This window comes from Hirundo rustica, chromosome 2, assembly GCF_015227805.2.
Source record: "Hirundo rustica isolate bHirRus1 chromosome 2, bHirRus1.pri.v3, whole genome shotgun sequence".
Classification (NCBI taxonomy): domain Eukaryota; kingdom Metazoa; phylum Chordata; class Aves; order Passeriformes; family Hirundinidae; genus Hirundo; species Hirundo rustica.
Window position 1 is genome coordinate 113,950,388 of NC_053451.1, and position 21,637 is coordinate 113,972,024.

A 21,637-nucleotide genomic window follows, 5' to 3' on the forward strand; every position below is an offset into this window, starting at 1 on the left:
CTTGAGTGAAACCGTCTGGTCCCAGCAATCTGTTAATATCACTTTTATAGTTTTATCCGAAAATCACTTCCAATGGCACTTGGAGTTTTGGAGACTTTCTGAGGCTTGTCCCCTGTGCAGCTGGAGTGGGGCACAGCTGGAGTGAAGTCAAGCAGAACTGCCAGGAGTGATGGATGTCAGCACAGCCAGAGGCTGAGCCACACAGACCACATGTCCCTTTTGCACCGCAGACAGGTGACAAAGCCGTGACAGCAGGATGGGCACTGGGGAGTGCCCAGGTCAGCCCAGCAGCCCCCTTCTTATGTCCTCCAGGGATGACCAAGCCTTTCTTCCCTCACTGTATTTACATTCGTGGATCTGAATTTACAGATGGCTTCCTCAGCTGATGTAAACTGGCATTGCTAAATCAAAGCTAATGCAGCAACGCTGCTTTATGATATAAACATTATTAGCAGCACATTAAGGCTCCAACATCCAGAGCCAGACAATCTCATCCTTTGTTTCTTCAGCCACTGAGGCAGTGAATTTAGATTCATTATTTTTGATGGAGCTTTTCCTGTATCATGCCGGGGTGCTTTTTTAGTTCTTCTGCCTTACATCCCTTTCCGCTACCCTGGGCAACTGTGTTTTTTTAACAGTCCTTGGTTTATTCTGTGACAAGAAAAATATCTTAGTCAAGAGCTGGAAGGGATTTCAGAAATTCTAGCTAAGTACTTTTTTTTTTTTTTGCCTGATCTCGCTGATCATTTCTTCCCCATTTCCTGGTAAGGTAACAAGATGTTATCATTTGTTGAGCTTGTCTACACACTTGATAGGTAGATGGGTATTTAGAGCTTCTCACAGCCATTGTCTCCAGGCATCTGCTGGATTTCCAAACAGATCTGCTCCTGCAAGAAACATCTTGCAAAAACTGAGCTTTAAACCTTCCTGTTCATACCACGTTTAAAAAAAAAAAAAAAAAAAAAGGAGTCATTAATCATTTGATTTTAGCTGCTTTTTCCTGGTTGCCTAACAATATTACTCGTACGATATTTGCTGCGGTACATTCACACTTTCTGCTCTTTGTACCCAGGGAAGGTAATTGTGCAGTGGTCAGCTAAGTGTCTGCATGGGTTTTTCCTGTTCCGCTCTTGTTTGGTAGCGGATGATTTTATTGAACATGTAAAATTAGATTTCCAGGAACAGTTATGCGCACGCCTCTGAAATCCATTTTCCATGAACATTTCTGCTTTCTGCTCGTGAAAAGTGAGCACAACGAGAACGAGGACACGGAGCCACCAAACTGACTGCGATGCTGGACAGGTCAGACAGTTATTTATATGACCATTGCTGCTTTCCCTTTACTGACATGTCTGAGAAAAACTGGGGTATTGGTCTTAGTTTTGGGCTAGGGAGGTTAAAAAATCTCAGCACACTTTGAATTTGGGAGTGAAAGGGTGTTTCTGTCCCAGAGGGAGGAAAATCTTCCCTATGGATAAGTTGAGGTAAGATGGTTTTAAGAGGCTACAGCGATAATGACTTTGACACAGAAACGCAGCTTTGGTTCTTAATTACTCAGATCTCTGTTGCAAATCTCCAAAGTCAGACACAATGAGTCGCAGGCATTCAGAGGATGTGGCCCCGTGGGTTGTGCTCCCACAGGAGGGGAGAGGAGCAGAGAGGAACAGGAGGTCTGACAGGACAAATGGCTTCAGGCCACTCAGCCCACCTTGCACACACTGCTGCTGCTGGGAAGGAGATCCCATTCAGCAGTCCAGTGCGTGGTGGGAGCTGTGCTCTCCAGAGAAAAGCAGGGAGATGCTGTGTTTCAGCCTGGGAAGATGAACATCAGAGTGGCAGGAGGGAAACAGGAATCTGGGTTCCCCCCTCGTACCTCTTTGTGGAAAGAGGCTCTCTGGGCAGCTTTGGTGCACTCAGTGCTGGTGTCTCTTCTATCCCTGGCCACCTGCCATCAGTGGCACGAGAGGTGGGAGATTGGGGATGCCCCAGGCAGCAGGAGGGGGGATCCTGTGATGGAGCTGTTGGTGCAACCAGGGTACAAGTTTGTTCATGCTGCTGGACCTGTGGGAATGGGAGAAATTGTTTGTCCTCTAAAGGAAGTGAGTCATGTTGCTGCACAGAGGCCCACCTTGGCACATTTTGGGGTTAGTCACTGGCCTAGGGTAACTTTATGATGCTGGTATCCCCAACTGTCTGTTCTGGTTATGCTGGATATTATGTTCTGCACCTTTAAAACTGGTTCCAAAAGTGAAGGAGAGGGGAAAGAAGTTTTCAGAAAGCTGCACTCACTCCTCCACATTCCTTCTCATGGACTGTGTTGTCTGCAGCAGGGACAGTGGGACAGAGATCTCCTTTGGTTTTTAGTTAGGTTTTTTTTTAACTAGCTGAGGCAGAGGAGTTCCCTGGATTGTGGTTTTTCTTTGTCTTAGAACTGATCAGCCTACTCTGAACTGAAAACTAGAAGAGCACCAGGAGCTCACACGTGTGGCCCACCAGAACCCAGGACAGCATTTTCCAGAGCAGGAGAGACTGATAAGAGACTGGGCGAGCCAAGCTACACCCCACGACAAGGACTTTCTGAATCTGCCACCTCTTCAAAACAGAGAGAGGTTTTCTTGTTTCGTATTATTTATTTACCATGCTTGTGAATACTTTGCTTGTTAAATAAACAGGGCTTTTTTCCACTTTTCTCCAAGGAAAATTTTTCCCTGCACCAGTTAGGCGAAGGGCTGCTTGAATCAGCTTTCTAAAGAGACCCCTTTGGAAGTTTCCGCTCAAATTTGCCCTAAACCAAGACAGAGACACACAGTGAAATCTACTCTCTCCCAGCTCCAGGTAGCAGACACAGGGGTGCAGTAATGCCTGGGTGTTCTCCGGCACGGATTCTGTCTCACAAGCCCATAACCACCCTCCTGGTCTCCAGGTGGATCCACTCCTGTGCATGCAGGACCCTTCTAATTGGATTCAACAACTGGATTAACACCGTAAATGCAATCAAGTCACTGGCTGCACGCAGCCCTCGAGCCAGCAGGATTAACCAGTTCCTCAGGGCAGGATGTGCCCTTACACCTCGATTCTCCACTCAGCAGAGCAAGAGCCAGGCACCCCAGCAGCACCTCTCCCACTGGTTTAGCTGGCTGCGGGATTCCAGCTGCCATGGATGCCTGCACTGCATGTCACAGCCACGTGGGCAGACCACAGGCTGGGGTTTATTTGCCTGGTGTGTGTTAGCATTGGGGTTTTTCCTGGTGTCCAGCACATCTGTCCAGGGTTTAGGCTGCTATGGAGCTGATTGCAGAGAGGCTAATGAGCCAGAACATAGCTTCTAACACCAGCACCAAGCTTTGCCTGTGAACTGAGCTCGCTTTCACCTGAGTTTGTGATCGCTGAGATCATACTTTCAGGTGTATGTTGTTTGCTGGAGGAGCTAAAAGGATAAAAGCTTCCAGTGTTACCAGTTTTTTCCCCTGTCTCACCAGCCCCTATGAGAGCTGATGAGGAAATCACAGCAGCTCCTAATTGCTCTCTGCAGAAGACCTTGCATGTCCAGACTGTCCCAGTCACTCCCTTGCCTGCTCAAGCCCAGTTGCATCACTGAAACAGCACTTGGCTCCAGTGTCAGAGAGGAGCCTTCCTCCTCTTTGCAGAGATGAACTGTGTTCCTCCTGACATCGTCATGTGCCAGCAGCAGGGGCTGTGCTGGAGAAGGAGCCAGGGAGAGCTCCCCAAGCTCATCTTTCTACATCACACCCCTAGGGCCAACCACACATCTGGTCTGCAAGAGACTGCCTCCTGAAAGGATTGGAGCTTTGAAAATTGCAGACAGGTGGGGATTTTGGAGTGAGCTAACCCAGACAGGTTAGGGGTGCAATTGCAAGGGGCTCCTGAACTGTTTTTTAAACACTTGCAGGAAGCTTTGCTGTTCCCTCAGGGGTGGAGAAGGGAAGGGCTGAGGTTTTGATGCCAGAGCAAAGGGGTTTTTGTGTCCTGGTGGCAGGAGGGGGCTGTGGCAGGGAATAGGAGAGCTGCCGCTGCAGGATGCTCCTCAGAGCTGGTGTCTGGTAGGACAAGGTGAGGAACCAGGTGTGACTCTGGCTGTAGGTGTGCCCAGTCCAGCCAGAGCAGTACAGCCTAACTCACCTCCTTTCCTCTGGCTGATAGGATCACCAGGAGTAGGAATGCACAGGTACATCCACACCTGTGTGCCTGGACACATGGATCCATGGAGTGCTTTGAACTCCCTGGGTTGTGTTCAGAGCCCAAATCAGTGCCATTTCTCAGTACGACACAAAATTATATTCCCAGAATTAATAATGGCACTCTCAGGAGCTCTTTCTTCACCTAACAGACTTGCTGATTATTGCTTATTGCCAGTCCTGCCAGGTAATGAGGGGCTAATAATGCTTTGCAAGGCTCACTAAAAACGAAGGAAACTTTTCCTGGGGTGAGTGATGGGAGGGGGAACCACAGGCAGGATGCCCTTTGCTGGAGTGTGATGTGCAGCTGCTGGCACCTAGGGGTTCCTGATGCTCTCAGATGGATGGAGGGTAGGAGTGGGGCTGAATTGTGGTGGCACAGAGCGTAGAAAGGCTTGAAGGGCCACTCCATCTCTCTTCCTTGGAGAGTTGAAGGAGGGTGGGAATGGGAGCTAAGAGAAGTTGTTGGTGGGTTTGACTTTAGGTTGAGCCACCAGAAGTGATGTGCAAGCATGTACATGCATGGGTATGAATGAGAGCTTCATTTTTCAGGCAATAAGGAAGAGAATGTCTCATGCTTGCTCTCCCACATCCTGGGAAACAGGTCCCTGCTTCCTCATGCTGATATTTTACTCATGTGAGAAGAGGAAGTTTTATTTGAGAATTGAAATCCTTGAAGGGTTGAAGTCATCAGGAGTATTAAAATGTAGCAGGTGGATTGTGTGCATAATTATAAACCAAAATTATCCCAGTTTTTGTAACTATTTAATCTTTGTTGATGTTTCTCTTCTTCTGTGCTGTGATTTTTTTAATTTGTAGTGCTGGGAAAAAGGCCTAAATTTTGTTGATCCTGGATTAAGATCAATAGACTTGTGGGCCTTTCGCTCCCACAAAAATTCCCAGATGGAGGTCCCTAAAAGTCAAACACTGGAAAAAGAAAAGGGAATCTGGAAGGGCCCAGAAGCCACCGAACCTAGTCTAGATGAAGTATTTTAGCTATGAAGAACAACTAAGTGACACAGATGTCTCAGGTTTCTTTCCTCACCCTGTAAATAGGACATGGGCTGGGTGGTGAGGTGCACCCACAAGTCAGACCCCAAATCCATGGGTGATGGAAAGCAGTTTCCACGCTAGAATATGAGTTGTCACTCATGTAACACATAGGTCAGTGTGGTCACCCAAAGCTCCCACGTACGTGGATATGGGTGTTTCCATTTGTGATGTTGCCCCAGCCCTCTTCTGGCTGAGGTCTTGTCAGAGAATCCCAGATTTATGGGTGGAAACAACTTATGAGGTCATCTGAGACGTCCCTCTGCTAATGCAGATTTATTCCCTCCTGCCCATTTTCCAGCACTTGGTCCAGTCTATTGTTCAAATGACTCAGGCGTCCGCCGCTTCCCTGGAGGGGCATTTGGGAGCTTAACAGACCTTGCTGTCAGGATTTCACTTCCCGTCATATTCCTCCTAAAGGTTCTTCTGCCTAATTTAGTTACTTACTCTCTCTGCAGAGCAGTGATGAGGAACAGGGCTGTAGGAAGAGGACATTTATGTCTTACTTATTCAGCTAATTCCTGCTATCCTATTTTTGATGCCTCTGCCAGTCCTGTTCTCCCTGGTGTTTATCCTCTCCCAGGAGCGCTCCAGCTTCACCTGGGATGTGTGGTAAAGTGCCTGCGAACTTTGCAGGGGGCAGAATGGAGCCAATACCTGCACAGATGCAGTTTTCCCCACTTCATTTTCATTCTGAACAAATCCCTTAAGCCTTGGCATGAACATAGTGCATCTGCAATGAGATTTGACAGTGAGACTGTTAAATTTGAGTGGAAGTCGGAAAATAACAACCGTTGGTAAGGAATTTTGATGCTCCATTGAAATTAACATTTCCCTCCACTCCCTTTCATTAGTTAGCAACTAAGTGATGGGAATGAGAGAAAAGGATGCAAAGTTCAGGCTGGAAAAGGAGCCATGAGGAAGTCAGGAAATTTAACAGGAGTGTAGTAATAATAATAATGGGGTTTCCCAAACAACATGAACTTGGAGTTATTCCACAGGCCAAGTACTTCATGTTATAACAAGAGCTTCTATCTGATCCTGGGTTTTGCGGGATGAGATCCCTCTGCAGACAAGGCATTCAGTTTAAAAGGAATGGGAATGTTGCTTGTTCACTGGGCATTTCACATTGTCAAGGTGGTGGAAAAGGCCTCCTTGTAGAGGACAACCACGACCCTGATGTGCAGAGATTTAACTTTGCTGAGCGACAGAATGGAAATTCACACTCTGGTCCCTCCTGCTCAGTCCGTGCCCTCTCTTTGCCAGCAGTTCACCACCATTCCTGTTTCCAAAGGTAACTCCCCAAACCCTCAGGGGCACCAGCCCAATGCTTTTGGCAAGCATGGAAGGAAAAAAAGCTCTAAATTGTCTTAGCTTACTAAAACTCTCACAAAAAAAAAAAAAAAAAAAAAAAAAAAAAAAAAAAAAAACCCCAAAAAAAAAAACCACCAAAACAGGCCCCCCCCCAAAAAAAAATATTTTTTTTTTTAAATAAACCAGGTCATTTTTCAAAGTTATTTTAGAGCAGAGAGAGAGAGAGAGGCAGAGATGGTCACAGCTGGATGGAGGGAGCTGCAAGTACAGCAAAGAGGAGAGTAGGAGGGCACCTTTTAAGTGAAATCTGCTTCCCCAGGAATTGTAATACAGAAGTATAGCCAGAGTTGATGTTGCCAGGTCGGTTTTAGCTTTGGGTGATTTTTGTGTCTTCTAGGTATTTGATACAATGTGGCATATTGACAGTAGTAATTTCAGCATACAGAGCATCTTGGTACAGCTCAGTATCCGCCCTTGACTTATTTTCTGGGCTGCAGGCTTAGAGAAGGAAGGATGCTCTCTGAAAGGCTTCAGGGAAGGCAGCGAGGAGAGGGGATGAGGTTACACTGCACAGGGTCTGTCACAACCGACTGAACAGTCACAGAACAATCCAGGTTCTTGATTACGCCAGTGGCGCTAAATACAGTAATTAAGGAAGAAGCTTGTGTGAAAGGCTTTAGTTATTGGCTTCATACATCACCAGCCTTTTGTGTGTGTTTTCTTTTGTTCCTTTTTGTCTGCATGCACCACAAGCTTTCTATGTTCCTCCACCTGTGCTCTGTAGGTCCCTGCCATCTTCTAGCCGAAGAACAGAGAAAGGTGAATGGAAAAGGCAGGTTTTTATGGGGAGTGAGGGCCTGGGGGAGTTTTCAGCACAGATTTAGACTGTTTCAGACCTGCAGTAAAGCTGGTTTCTGTCCATCTGGTCCAGGTTTATGGGACCATGTGACCTAACTACCTCTATTCCAGCCTCACTTTTATGTGACCCTGCAGTCTTGGGTTTGCATGTTGTCCTCCCTACAAATTCTAGTACATTTTTTATTGTCTCTTTTTTTTTTTTAAAGTTATTTTCTCACCTTGTTTTTTTTTTTTTTTTTTTTTTTTTTTTTTTTTTCATCTAAGAAAAAAATTCTTTAGCAAAAAGGAACCAGTGTTGCTTGTTCCCTGGAGGACATTTTATGTTTGTGAAAGTGGTGGAAAAGACCTCCACACAGAGGATAGTCATGTCCCTGACATGAAGAGGTTTAAGAGTAACATTCCGAAAAATGTCCCTTTGGGGCTTTTTGCTAAATATATCCTAGCCTAGTTTTGCTCCAGAAGTTTTCAACAAGAAAAAAAAATCATTTTCTATGTACCTGTGCACGTGCCCACAAGGAAGCTAATCCTTTCTAACACACCACACCAAAGTCATCAGCTAAACAATCTTTGCAGCACAGCCTGGTAAACAGAACTGGAACCACCGTTCTCCAGCACAGACTTGAACGAAAAGAAAAAAGATTATGCATGACCTGTCTTGGATCAGACTGTGAAGAATGAAGCGGATCTGATTGATGCAAGCTCCACGTGAGAGGTGGTGAATATGTATTAGTTCAGTGCATTACCCTGTTCATGGTTCTGAGCTCCCGTTTGTCATTACTGCAGGCTTGAAGGTGGCTTGTGATTAGAGCTTTCGTTAGGCTCCTCGGAGAGATTTCCTAAAGTACACATGCAAATGGCTTTCTCTCCAGCTTTTCAAGGTCACCTGCACAAACCTTCACTTCACCTTTCCCAGCCTGGTGCTGTCAGCTTGGTGTGGGCAGCACTTTGGGAGATGGGGAAGGTGTGACACCGCCCATCCAGAGCCACACGAGTGGCCAGACCCAATTTAGCAGCTCTGCCCCAAACCCGCAGATACCCACTGGGACGGTGGCACCTCATGACCTGTGGTGAGCACACCTCTGCTGGAACTTTCCTGCCAATCCCAGCAGCCACAATGAAATCGTGAGTGGTGCTGTAGGCACCCACCACACTACTGCAATCCTCTCGCTCCCTACCAAAACAGTCTATTTCTTTCAGCCACTTTGCTTCGAGCTGCCAGCACATGGCTGTGGTAGAGCAGTGTACCTGTGACTCCTTCCCACTGGCTTGGCTCATGGGTGGGCACGGCAGAAGGGTGAGATGGGCTTCCTGAGTGGCCCAGAGCCAGGTGCCAGCATGTCCCCCAGCTCCTCAGGGCTCGGAGGGAATGCAGCAGGGTACAGGTGATCCACAAAAAGGCAGAGGGGGCCTTTCCCCAGGAAAACAGGCTGCTGCTGGAGAGTGAGACAGCCTTGCTGCTGTCCCTGGGCATGTCATCGCCAGGGACAGTGCCAGAAGGAAATCCTCATATCAAACCACATCTACCCAAGAAAAGATCAAAAAATTAAGCCTCCTCCATAGCCCTGAACCAGAACACAGATCCAGCATGTGAATTTTTGTGCCCTTCAGAAAGCATTTATTAATGGGATGAGATACACAGGCTTGTGCCGGAGCTGGTGGCTTCTTTGGGAGTGGGCAGCACGCTTGGAGAGCTTGGCATGGTCCCCCTGGAGTGGGAAGAGCACAGGCCCCCGAGGGCTTTCTGAGGGAGAGGATCTGGGCTCTGCCATTCCCACCTTGGAGCTCCTTCCCCAGCAGATCCCTGCTGCCGTCAGGGGCTGATTAGTCAGGCTTAGCAGTAACAGTGCCCTGTTGAAGGAATGAGCTTGTTTTCCGTTTCGTTTGTCGCTGCACCTGCGATGACAAAAAAATCACCGTGCTGAGTACCTCAAATAACGCACATTTCTCCAGAACACACCATCACTTCTGGGAAAACAATATTACAAATTACAGGGGCTTTTCAGGACAACCAGGGCAGCACAAAGAACCCTCTGTGCTGGTCTTCTGGTGGGTGTCGATGCCTGGCATTGCAAGGGGTGGGGTGGGTTACAAATGATGGTGGAGACCCAGGGGTGGCAGACCCTGCAGAGCATTTGCCTTACCAGCTCAGAGAGTTACACAGTTCACTGCTGACTTACAGATTTCCATTGCTCCCTCCCTTTTCCCATCCTCCTCCTCCAGGGAATGGTCTCTCCCCAGTTTTTTTCCCCAGGACTGATCGCTTGCATCATTAGCCTTGTTTTCAGCTGCCCCTGATCCTCCTGCAGTATTTTGAGGGAGTTGTACTGCTCTGTACCCTCCTGGCAGATTTTGCCTGATGGGCTCACCCTACCCCTTTTTCCCTGCAGTATCCTCAATGTTGTTTCTTATAACTCCAGATATTTGAGTTGCTTGATCTGACTGAGGCTGGAGAGAAATAAGATGTTCCTCGTGATCTCTAAAAGTCTCTCTCCCGAGTTAATACTGTTACCTAAAGGATTTCTACCAGTTAGGCCCAGCCAAAAGCTCAGGAAACTTTTCTGTTTGCTTTCCCAGCCTTCACTGTGTAACCACTGAGCATGCATTATCCAGGTCCTTTCCTCAGAATGTTTTTATTACTGAGGAATTCACACAAATATTTTGTGCTGTGTTAGTGCCAGACTAGTGATCCTTTCTGAGGAAAGTCAATTTGATTGCATGAACTGATTGAGTTGGACAGGTCAGCCAAGCAAGGTGAGCAGGCTCTAGGTGAACGTGTTTCTCATATTGTTTTGGCTCAGCCAGAAGCCCTGAACACAATGACTCAGAGAAAAGGAGGAAGCAAACCCAACTTTGTGGCAAACCTTTCAGCTTCTGTACTGTCTGGAGATCAACTAAGAACGCTATTTTATCTGCACTCATCATAAAAGCAGGATCAGAGCAAAAAAACCAGGCCCTTTCTTTCTTCCATCACTGCTTATTTCCTTCCTGAAGCGATAATCCTCAGAGCCATCACAACTGGTTGCTATGGAAGTGACGGTAAGCACAAAAGCACAAAGAGAAGATTATGGTTTCAGGTGAGAAAACAGCAGTGGGCACAGACGAGCTCCTAAAAATCTAGTTTGGCTCTGAGGAACAACAGTGCAGAGCGGCATTAGAGGGCTCTCTCTGTTTTGTTTGCCATATTTATGTGTTAGCTCCAGATCCACAAGAGCAAAGTAGCAGATTAGAGCTAAAGAAGTCACACATAAGTAAATAGAGAGGGGCCTGGAAGGGCTGAGGGGAGGGCTCCATGGGGAAGCTCTCTGCAACACAAAAGCACCCTGGAAATCTGGGCTCCTTTCTCTCACACTCAGATCTCACAAAAAACAGTCAGAAACTCCTTCAATCCGGCAGCCAAAGCTAGATCTGGGTTATTCTGCAGAATTCCTGAAACTGATGCAATGACAGACACCCATTGATGTGTCCTTTGTCACCAAAAGAAGCATCTAAAAAGTCTTGGGATCACAGAATATCCTGAGTTGGAAGGGACCCACAAAGTTCATCGAAATCCAGCCAAAAGGAGGTGGCTTTACTGAAGGGGTATACTTTATTCCACTAAGGGATGTAGTTGAGAAAGATCCCCAAAGAGCGGTTATGTGAGGGTGAGGGATGTCCTTACCAAGCCCAAAAGGAGAGCAGCAGCCCCGGAGTCCAGATCTGTGGCAATCAAGGAGTTTGGGACAGGGATTTGGGATAGGCAAGCACAGTCAACTGCTCAGAGAGCTTCATTTCTTTCCTTTCAGTGCAATCCCGCCTTGCCAGGGCACTGCTGCGAGTTGTGGCAGTTTGATGGAAGGGGCACAGGCTCGACAAGCGCTTGCACATAGTCCTGCTCAGCGCACATCCCTCAGGCACAGCTTGTGCTCCCATCACGGCGGTACCTGAGGAGCAAAGCGGTGCTTTGCACCAGGAGACATGCAGGCAGCAGGGCCAAAGCGGCTGGAGCCCCGTCTGTGTTCTCACCACGTGTGGTTAAGCCCAGGTCAGAGGGTAAAACCCCAGAGATTATGGTAGAAGCGTTTTACGAGAACCCAGGTCATCCTTCCTCCTCCCCACAGCCTCATCCAGGGCCTGTAACTCTACACCCCATGTCCAGGTGGGGAATATAGCACTCTCGGGCTAGATGGGGTCTGAAAATATATTTGTTGAAAAAAAAAAAAAAAAAAAAAAAAAAAAAAAAAAAAAAAAAAAAAGCCAGTTGGCACAGCTCAGGGAAACTGTGCTAGAAATAACCGTGCTTATGCAGAGCTGTCAAAAACAGGCTGTCGCCGGTGCCGCTCGGACGGGAGCGCAGCCAGGGCCGCGCTGCCCGGCGGGAGGAGCAGGCCGCGGCGGAGCTCTGCCTTTGTCTCCGCACCAAGGAGGATACGCTGGATTGAAAACCAGGGAGGTGTTTTCGCTGCCTGCAGAGGAATTTCCCCACTTGGCAGGTCAGGAGGATCGCAGCGCTCCCGGCTCCGGCCTCAGCAGCGGGCGGGCCGGAGGTGGGAGAGGGCTACCGAGCCCCCACTGCTGAGGCACGGCAGAGAGGTAAAACCCCAGATGAGCCCTGCGGGGGACATTTGGCAGAAAACTCCTCCGTGGATTTTTCCACTTACACAAACTGCGCTTAATTAGGCCGGACAATTTTAGGAACTCTCAGAGGTTGGCTGGTGGTTTTCTTTGGCCAGCAGCAGTAGGACCTATCTTGTGAAATACCCGGTCAGAAAAGGCAGCTATGGGGTCTTGGGTGCTAAGCTGAAAGGGGGAGGGGGAAAAGCAGAGCAGCCTTGTAGAAATTTGAGTCATGGCATAGTTAATTACACAGACCCAATTGAATGGTTAATTAACACTACAGATGTGAAATAGATAAAATAAATAAGGATGTTTGACATTTATGTAATTGCAGGAAGGCAAAGGCTGATAGACCATAGCAGTTCACATGTGCAGTTTTAGGCTAAAAAGTGAGACCCTCTTCATCTTCTGGGTCTTATAAAAAAAAAAAACAAACCCCTCGGAGAGAGCAAAGATGACTGTGACTGTATCCCAGGGTACAGGCTGTTCCTTGTTTCCCAGTGCTGACATACAGTCGTGACAAGGAATTATATATTGCATTCATCACGCCTGCTCTCCAGGCATGATCCCCAAATAATTAATCCTTTTAGCTTGCAGTAGCTGCCATCTGGCCAGTTTCCAATCAGCCTGGCTGGTTTTACTACGGGGTTGCCAGTTGCCCGTGCTCATGTGGGCATGGATTGCAGTTTGCTTGCCTCAGGTGCTTGGGATTTGTATTTTTTAAATTGTGAGTTTTAGATATGCCACGTGCTGCCCTAACACGGAGAACAAACCAGCCTTTGCCTCAAAGCACTTAATGTCCAGAGGGAGAAGGAGGGGGAGTTGTTGTACTTAACACACAGAGCAAGACTCAAGCAAACCTTTTTTGTTTGTGTCGAAGAACTGACTCTGAATAAAAGGCTCAAATAAAATCCAGCTGTTTTTTTTCTCAGTCCTCTTGGTCCTACAGTGCAAACATGGCAAAGAAATTAGAAAAGGGGAGAAAATTATTTTGACACTACAAGTTTGGATAAGGGTGATGAAACCAAATTCCGTTTAAAAGAAGCAAACCTGCCTTTGCTCCAACATGTCTGAGCTGCCTTAGTTGTGGTGGGCAACCCTGGGGGTGGAACTGATGTTCTGCTGTCCCACAATGGGGACATCTGGAAGTTCTTGGAAGGGGATCTCTAGAATCATCCTCAGACCCCACACGGCAGAGGATCCTCTCAGGGCTTTGCAGGGACCTGTGATGAAGGCCTAGCACCCATAAAGAATGAATTTTCAGAAAGTATGTTTCTGAAAATAATCTGGTTTGTGGAAAGTTCATCGTTTTACTTTCATTGTTTCTGTAAAATCCACACTCTCCAATGCTCTGCCACTTGTCCTGGGTCAGGCAGAAGGTGGAAGTGACCTTGGCTCTCAAGCTGCTCCCTGCTGTGGTCAGTGTGCAGCCACAATTTCTTGCTGTTTTAGAAGAAGTCCACAGCAGACCTAGCATGTTTAGAATGTTCTCTGGATCTTTCCAGGCTTGAGCTATCAAACTCCTTGGGTCCAAGGGAATTTGGGTAGCTGTCCAGAAGAATATCTGCTCAGTGGTGGCATGTTCTGTGCTTAAGCCAGAATCCTGGTTAAAGGGTACTGAGGGAATGTAAAAGAGAAGGAGTTATGGAGAAATGTTTCTGAAAATCTCAGGACTGGAGAAAAAAAACATAAAAATACAGCTGAATGTTTTGTGAATGTACCCTCAAGTGAGTATCCTCCAGCCTCCATGACTGGAAAAATGTGGTTCTCCATAGTGCAATTCTTTTCTGAAAAGGGGCTTTTGATACTAAAATGTAGATTCTGTAGAGACCATTTGGGTGACAAGTGAAAACAGGTGTATTTCCGTAACTGTTTTTCTGTCTCAGACTAAAATTAGAACCTTACTTCCTCAGGCCACCTGGCCAGTGGTGAGAATCAAGGTGCTGCTGGATAAATCAGGCTCATGGTAAGACCTGAAGAAGCCTTTGTCACCAGCACAGACTCTGCTAGGGCAGGGCTGCTGTAGAGGATTTCAGTAGGTAGTTCAGCTGGGATACAAGTCAAAGAAGAAATTTCAGCCTGCTGTCTCTGGGGTACTTTATCCCTCTGCAGGGGAAACAGAAAAGAAACACCCAAAGCTTTGCTCTTCATTGCATTTTTATGATCACAGTCTCCTGACAGCATTAATTCCCATGGGAGATCAGCAAGCATCTTTGCAGGTCTGAGTGACTGGGACAGAGCAGCTGCAATCAGAATTCAGATTAACAGCTGCTCTGCCAAGGTAAGCCCCTCTCTGAATTTTGCTTATAATTGGAATAATTGGGGTACATGGATGAAGTCTCCAGATACAGTAACCTTCTTTTTTTCCCCCCTGAAACTTTAAGTATTTCCATTGAAAACCCTGAAACTTTTAATTTTTAAACTTCTCAGTGGCCACCAGTCCATTACCTGAATCTGTATCAAAGCTGTTCAACCTAAATTGTCCCAGAAACCAACTTGTGATGCTCATGGACTTCCTTTGAAAAGAACCAATGAAAGAATATTCCCCTTACACACACACACACACTTGAACGTTAGCATGTGAAATTCCTGGTTGCTAAATCCCAAACTACGTAGCAGCACTTTATAGCTATCAGATTGTTATATAGCTGGAGAACAACATTTCTCAGCTCAGGAACTCCGTTGGAGTTGGGTGGGTGTTGGATACCCTGTTGGTCTGAGTTGGCTGCAACCGTCTCCTGTGAAAGAGATCTTTTATTTTTAAGGTTATAAAGGAACAGGAATTAAAAACTAACTATGAGCATGCTAACACCAGAAGAGCAACACATTCTTGCAAATAAAGGCATGAACTGGTCTTTTCTTCTTCTAACTTTCAGGTTCGTGCTTGGTGAACCCTGTGCTGCCAAGAGACGTTTGGAAAACAGCCTTAGGATCCAGGGCTGCAGAAAGCAGCCCAGAGGCAGGACGGAGCTGCCACCCAGACCCTAGGGATGGCCAGGCTCCCTTTTCCAGCTTGCCCATCACTCTATCCAACATCTGATTTGTCTGTTTTTCCCATGGAAAACTTTATTTTGTATTTAAAATAAGCCTCAAGGGTTAATTCTTTCTTGTTTTCATGATTCATCTCCCAAATGTGGGTGTATTATATTGTTTTCCCTGGATTGGGTACTCCTTTCTTTTTTCCCCAAGCAGAGCTTTGCTGTCATTTCAGTCCCCACTGCCACAGTTCTCACAGCATGTTTGTTCACCTAAAAGTAAATGCTCTGTTAGGAACAGAAATCCTTTTTCAAGAAAACAAAAGAACAAAGAAATAGACTTTTACAGAAGAGAAGATAAAATATATTTACAAAACGGCCTCACAGCAACTTGTTCATCAGCCCAGTGGTCTTGCAGCCCAATACTTTTTTGTTGTTGTTGCTGCTGTTGTTATATTGGTTGGAAACACCTTTATGCTCTTAAAGCTTTAACAAGCACCTTCAAACATCTCAGTGGCTTGTCAGCCTACTTTGGTGTTACAGATTTCTTCAAAACTACGGATTTTTCTGGTTAGAAAGAAGCAGGCAAGCTGCAAACCCAGTACAGCCAGAGGAGCAGGTGAGAATAGAGCTTTCACAAGTCAAGGGTTATGAACACCCAGGCTGTGAGAGAAGGGAAAAAAAAATAAAAGTTTTGGGATGCTTTACAGTAGCTAATGAGATCTCCATCTCTGCCTGAAGGTAAATGGGTCACTGCTGGATGAGGAATTTTCACACAATCTGACAATTGGGAAAGTGCTGTGTGCCACCCCTTCACCTTCCCAGACCTGCTCTTCTGTAAAAAATACAAAAAATACAAATGTAGGGGTGAGAAGGTTAGATTTTCAAACCTTCTCCTTCTCCTTTTTTGGGCAATCTCTGACAGTAATCTCAAGCATGAGCTCCCTTCTTTCCTGAGAAGTTGCATGGAAAGCCGAACTCGTGCTTTGGAAGGAGGGGGGAGCTGGAACCTCTTAGCAGCAGATGAGCTGCTTTATGTTTTGCATTAAGTAATGAAGGGGTACAAACAAATCAGCATCGTTGTCTGGGGCTCTCGTGTGCGTTTCATTCGGGGCTGGGTTCTCCCCATAAGGACAAGCACACGCAGGATACCCAGGACAGCAGCAGGAGCAGACAGTTGTTGCCAAATCTGTGAGAGAGGGTGTGGAGCACCGAGGTGATGGGAGCAGCAGGAAAAAGCATTAAGGAAATGCTGAGGCTGGCGTGGACATACGGATTAACCAGCCAGGAGCCGAGTGTGTGTCCAGGGCTACAACCCTGGTGCGGGGTAGCTGCAAAAATTTACTGAAGTGCCGAGTGATTAATGGGCAATGGTCAGATAACAGCCTGGGAATATTTATATAACCGACAGTCCCTTGTAAATAACTCCCATTATCCTTGACCACTAAGCTACCTTCCTTCGAGCCTAATTGAACGGACATTTAAGATGTTTAATTTAGTGTTTTCCCCATATGACTACGGGATATTTTCACCCTCTCATTCTCTGGGGGGAGGAAACTGAATCAGCATCTTCCCTTTCTCCTCCCATTTATAAAATGTCTGGAGGCCACGAGGAGTTTTTCCGGCAAAAACGAAGGAGCTGTTGCTACAACAAACAACTCGTTCCCTTTTTGCCTGCTTAGGCCCTCGGATACACTTTGAATATGAAAGCATGTGGTGGTGGTGATGATGCAAGAGGTCACTAATAATCCTCATACCCATTAATTACAAAAGTATAAATAACATGTAATACGTCCTTGATCTGGCGGCCAAACTGCAATAAAGAAAAAATAACAAGAGCAAAACTCTGGCATGAAACGTTTCAGGGTTTGGTTTTATTTTCCTCCAGTGTGACCCCTTCACACACACTACTTTGTTCTGAGTCAGCAAAAGGCAAGCTCGGACCAAAGACTCTGTTTCATCTTCAGGGCAAAGTTTTTCCCTACATCTTTCCTATTTAACATGTACACAGTACGAAACAACAGCTCTATTCTAAAATTACCACGCTGCCTAACTTTTAAAATATCAATACCTTTCAAAATGTTTTTCTCCCTCAATCATTTTTTAAATATAATTTGTCAACCAGAGTCAAGTTTGTAAGTATTTAAATACGTAAATTATACTTATCTCTACCATCTCTGCTTTTCTTATTTGTCATGTTCAAAAAACCTTTTGTTCGGCTCTGACTGTTTGTTGCTCAAGTTCTTGTATGTAGACGTGGTGGTCTACTCTAGTACATAGTGTCCCTTGGAAGGAAACAAAACAGAAGGTCTGGCTTTGCCTTCCCTACATCAAATAATTTCACCCCAAGACCTGACCTTATTAGACGGTGTGTGGAACTTGACTGATGCAAAAGAAAGAGAAGGGAAAAAATAAAGTTAGGGTTTGTTTTTTTAGTATATTTGTCCCTGTGAAGAACTCTTGAAAATGACATATTGAATGCTTTGGGGGTTTTCAGTCAACACAGAAAATCATACCTGAATATTGACCTTTCAAGAAAGTGTTGACAATAATAAAGCACTTTTTTGTACAACTGACAATTTGGACCAAAAGAAGTGTTTGGTGGGTGGTTTTTTTTTTTTTTTTTTTTTTTTTTTTTTTTTGTTTTGTTTTGTTTTGTTTTGTTTTGTTTTGTTTTTTTTCTTTTTTTTTCTTTTTAATCCATTTGTAGAAAGTGTGGAGGTTTGATGACTAGTTATAATTATTACTTTTTTAATTTTTTTTTTTTTAATTTCTATTAACAGCATCCAGATCAGTGTTTTGCAGGCCACAAATCCCATTATTGATCCCAACCTCAGACTTCGGACAACAGCTCTGAAGTGGACGTCCCAGAGGAAGACGACTGTTGCAGGCAGATCAGAGGGTCCCAGCCTGAGAGAGCATCTGAGTGGTGAACTCTCCTTTGCCAGACACTGGGGAGAAGTGAATTGATTGCAGTGACTTAAACTGTGGGTTTTGTAGAGAGACTGGGAATCCTCTGAGGCATGGGAAGATGCAGAAGCCCAGTGCTGACACTTTGGAAGTTTGTGGGCATTGGGCTGCCTCTGTCTTGCAGAATCTCCCATTCCACCAGAGCAAGAGTGCAAAGGGGAGCGAGAGAAAAACAAATGGGAGGTGCAGACAAGAGGGGGTGGAAGCCAGGATCTGTGTCAGACTGTCAGGAGCAAGGCCAGACGTGGTAAAAAGTGGGTGCTCCGTAAATTCCCCATACATGTGTTTTGGGTGGGTTAATAGCTTGACTCAGCACAGATTTCCTTCTCCAGCATGGCTCATGAGCACAGACCAAGCTTTTGATTCACACTTTGAGTGGGTTAGTTTCACAAGTCTTCTAGTGAACCTTTGAAATTGGATAAGAGCAAAAGCATAGTAAAAAAGGCTCCTTGCATTTCTGAGCACATAACTGCTGCTGTTTCATTATGATCTAATGTTTCATTGACCAAACCTTGGCTTGGGAAATAGCAGAGATGTGGTAAAATATGATCTCTGAATGACTGATATGTCGGGAAGAGAAAAAAAAAGCGAGAACTGTGAAGCAAAAAACCTGGTATTTTTATAATTAAAGCGTGACCTTTTCCCTTTAAATTTATTACTGCTCTGACCCTGAAACTACCAAAAACTAAACAGTAGTGAGCATGGTGCCTGGGTGCCCCAGGAGTGGAAATGTGATACTAAATCCCTCATCCCAGGCTGATTTAGTCCAGGCTATAAATCTGGGCTCTTCATAGGTGGGATATTATTGGCCACATCGCAGGCAGCCCTTGAGGATGCTGAGAATGGATCAGAAGAGCTGCATGGGCCACTTGGATGTGGCCCATCTGCATGAAGGACTGTCCAAATTTTAGCACAGCTCAAACTTTTTCTGCTTCTGAGTTGTCCATGGTGGTGGCCTGTTTCGCAACAGGGATTGTCACCAGATACCCCAGCATGAGCAGCTTAAATGCAGTCCAGAAAACCTACCCGCTGCACCTCTGGCTTTTTAAACAACAGAAAGCTGAAACTCTCTGCAAAGGGCAAATGGGGACAGGGGAGTTGGAAAGTGGCTGTTTCTTGATGTCATTTTACTGCTAAATGCCCCTGTCTCTGGAAAAGCAGTAGCTGCCTCCGTGAGTGAGGCACACATTCTTTTAGATAAGCTGAGAAAATAATCTTCCTGAATCCTGGCCAAACACATTACAGCTACTGCCTTGGTTGGTGTTTTAAAAGCTACCTGTGTTTAAAACTCTCATGCAATTCCTTCACAGAGCAAGAGCTACCTGCAGCTGTGCCACCCAAGACGGGGGAGCTGCAGGATTAAAACAAAAGCTACATTAAAATAAAAGCTGGAGTTTCCAGCCCTTGTGACCATGACTGGGAAGTTTAGAAATTTGATAGCATGCACCTCAAGAGCTCAGAAGCTGGAAGGCAAGGAGGTGATCTGGTATTTGCCATCTTCTAATATTTCCTAGCTTTTAGACCAACAAGGAGCCTTGCTTATTATTTTGCAGAGCTGTCCAGCTGTTTTAAACTCTGTGACGGGATTTAGAAAGCGGCTGAACTCCGCCAACAAACTTCACACGTATCTAGAGAAATAATGAAATAAATCAAGAGCATGCCCCTAATGCCCATGTTGAGGCAAAATAACGTTTACAAAAAAAAAAAAAAAAAAAGAAAGTCTGCAAGACTGAAGTAATGGGTACAGGAATGCTGTTGTTGTTTTTTTGTTCCTACGCACATGCCTTTGGTGTGAGGTAGTGTTTGTACTTCGCTCACGATGGCTGGGAACGTCACTGTCTGGCACCGTGCAGGTAATGAATTCAGGGCAGCTTACAGGTGGTGGCACAAAGCTGCACCTGTTTTTCTTCCCTTTTTGATTAAGTGTGTTCATTCTGCCACCAAGGTCATGGCGTGTGGGAGAAGGAGAAAAATTAAAGACGGAAAGAACGGGCAGAGGGAGGTGGGAATCGAGGAGTTCTGGAAACCGCGTGCAGCATGGTGGCTGCTGGAGGAGCTGACTCGGTGCCTGGGGAACTCAGGAGCCCTCTCACTCAGGGAGCCCTCCCTGCCAAAAGCCAGGTGCTCTCAGACCCTGGAGGATGGAGACTTTCGGAGCGGTGTGGGGAAGAGCCAGGAGCATAGGTACATGTTGTGGTCACGGGCTGGGCTTCACTTGTGTTTCCTGGCTGCTTTTTGCTTTCAAAATCAGGGTATCAGATCACAGAATATTCTGAGTTGGAAGGGACTCACGAGGATCAATGAGTCCAAATCATAAGTGAATGGCCCATATGGGGATCCAAGCCACATGAAGCTCATCAGAGCTAACCCAGGTGAGGGTGCAGAGCTGGAGTCAGTGACTGTGCTACTGCCCACACCCCATTTACAGCCCTCACGTGTGACTCCCCGTGACATAGAGCTTCATGCTTTTAGTGTCTGAAACTATTAAACTGTATGTGGAGTTTTCCACGTTTTTTTCCCCACAAATATGAATCTGTTTTCTTAATAAATACTCTATTGGAATCTGGAAAGTGATTCTTACTGAGATTTGTGTCTGTGGTCGAGCAGAGGGCAAAGGCAAGAAGTTTTGCTCAAAGAGGGTGAAAAAGGCACTCTACTTTTTCATTAGTACCTGACCAAATACAGAAAGTTTCTTTTAATCCAAGAGGTGCTCATGATTTCACTGTAGTTTCCTTGTTAGCTGATGGCTTGCTTCCTGCATGGGTTTTGTTGCACTGAATTTATTTGTTTAAAGAGTACCGACCATGAAAGAAACAAAGGAAGCTGAGGACACTTTACCATTTAAGAAAAGTCACCTAACTGAAAGGGAAGTCCTTTTCAGTCAGGCTAAAGTTTACTATACTTTAATTAATGTAGCCAAATTAACTCAAGCAGCAGAAACAGCTGGGGCAAAAGGACAAACTAACCTGGCCCATGTGGGAAGGATTCAGCTCCTTTGTTGCTGCTGTTGAAATCCTTGGGAGCTGTCTCAAACCAAGTTCCTTGAAGGTTTTTTTGCAAGCTGACTACTAACAAAATGTAAAGAAGAATGTGGAGCATTCCTGATAATGTCAAGGTAAAACATACAAGTGGTTTAATAAGCAAAAAGAAAAAAACTTAACCTTTCTGGGCTATGTCATAAATCATAAAAATATGATTCCTTTAGTCAAGTCTCAACACTATCTTAACTTTTTTGACACCATTTGTTTTTCTTTTCATGGCTAGGTCTCATAGGGTTACCTGGAAAGATTAGACATGGTTTGTACACAAATGGATAAGAAATTATTGGCCATGGGGACCACTAAACAGTCCCTAGACGGCCCTTTCCTCCTCACATCTCTCCTCCACAAATCCATGCTCTGGCAGCCAAAAACACCTCAGCTCAGGAGCCAAAAATGCTCTGAGCTTCCAGAGAGGCAGGAGAAAGAGAGCAAGTCTTCAGTCCCAATGGGGATCCTAGGAGGTGAACGATGTTCCCTGCTACAGGAAAAGGAATCACCGGGTTGGAAGAGACCTCCAAGATCATCAAGTCCAACCCAGCCTTAACACCTCAACTAAACCATGGCACCGAGTGCCACAACCAGTCTGTTTAAACACATCCAGGGATGCTGATTCCACCACCTCCCCAGGCAGACCATTCCA

The 21,637-nt window shown here is 45.8% G+C and overlaps 1 long non-coding RNA gene across 2 annotated transcripts; it reads left to right on the plus strand.

Annotated features, from left to right (window-relative positions):
• Positions 1-11,738: 11,738 nt before the first annotated feature.
• On the plus strand, positions 11,739-20,470 carry LOC120749681 (uncharacterized). 2 transcript variants are annotated; one of them, XR_005699730.2, is made up of 4 exons: positions 11,739-11,987; positions 13,925-14,292; positions 14,888-15,605; positions 17,770-20,470. It is a non-coding gene; the product is annotated as an uncharacterized LOC120749681 (long non-coding RNA). The 2 variants fall into 2 exon arrangements; XR_005699731.2 differs by lacking the exon at positions 13,925-14,292.
• Positions 20,471-21,637: the final 1,167 nt, after the last annotated feature.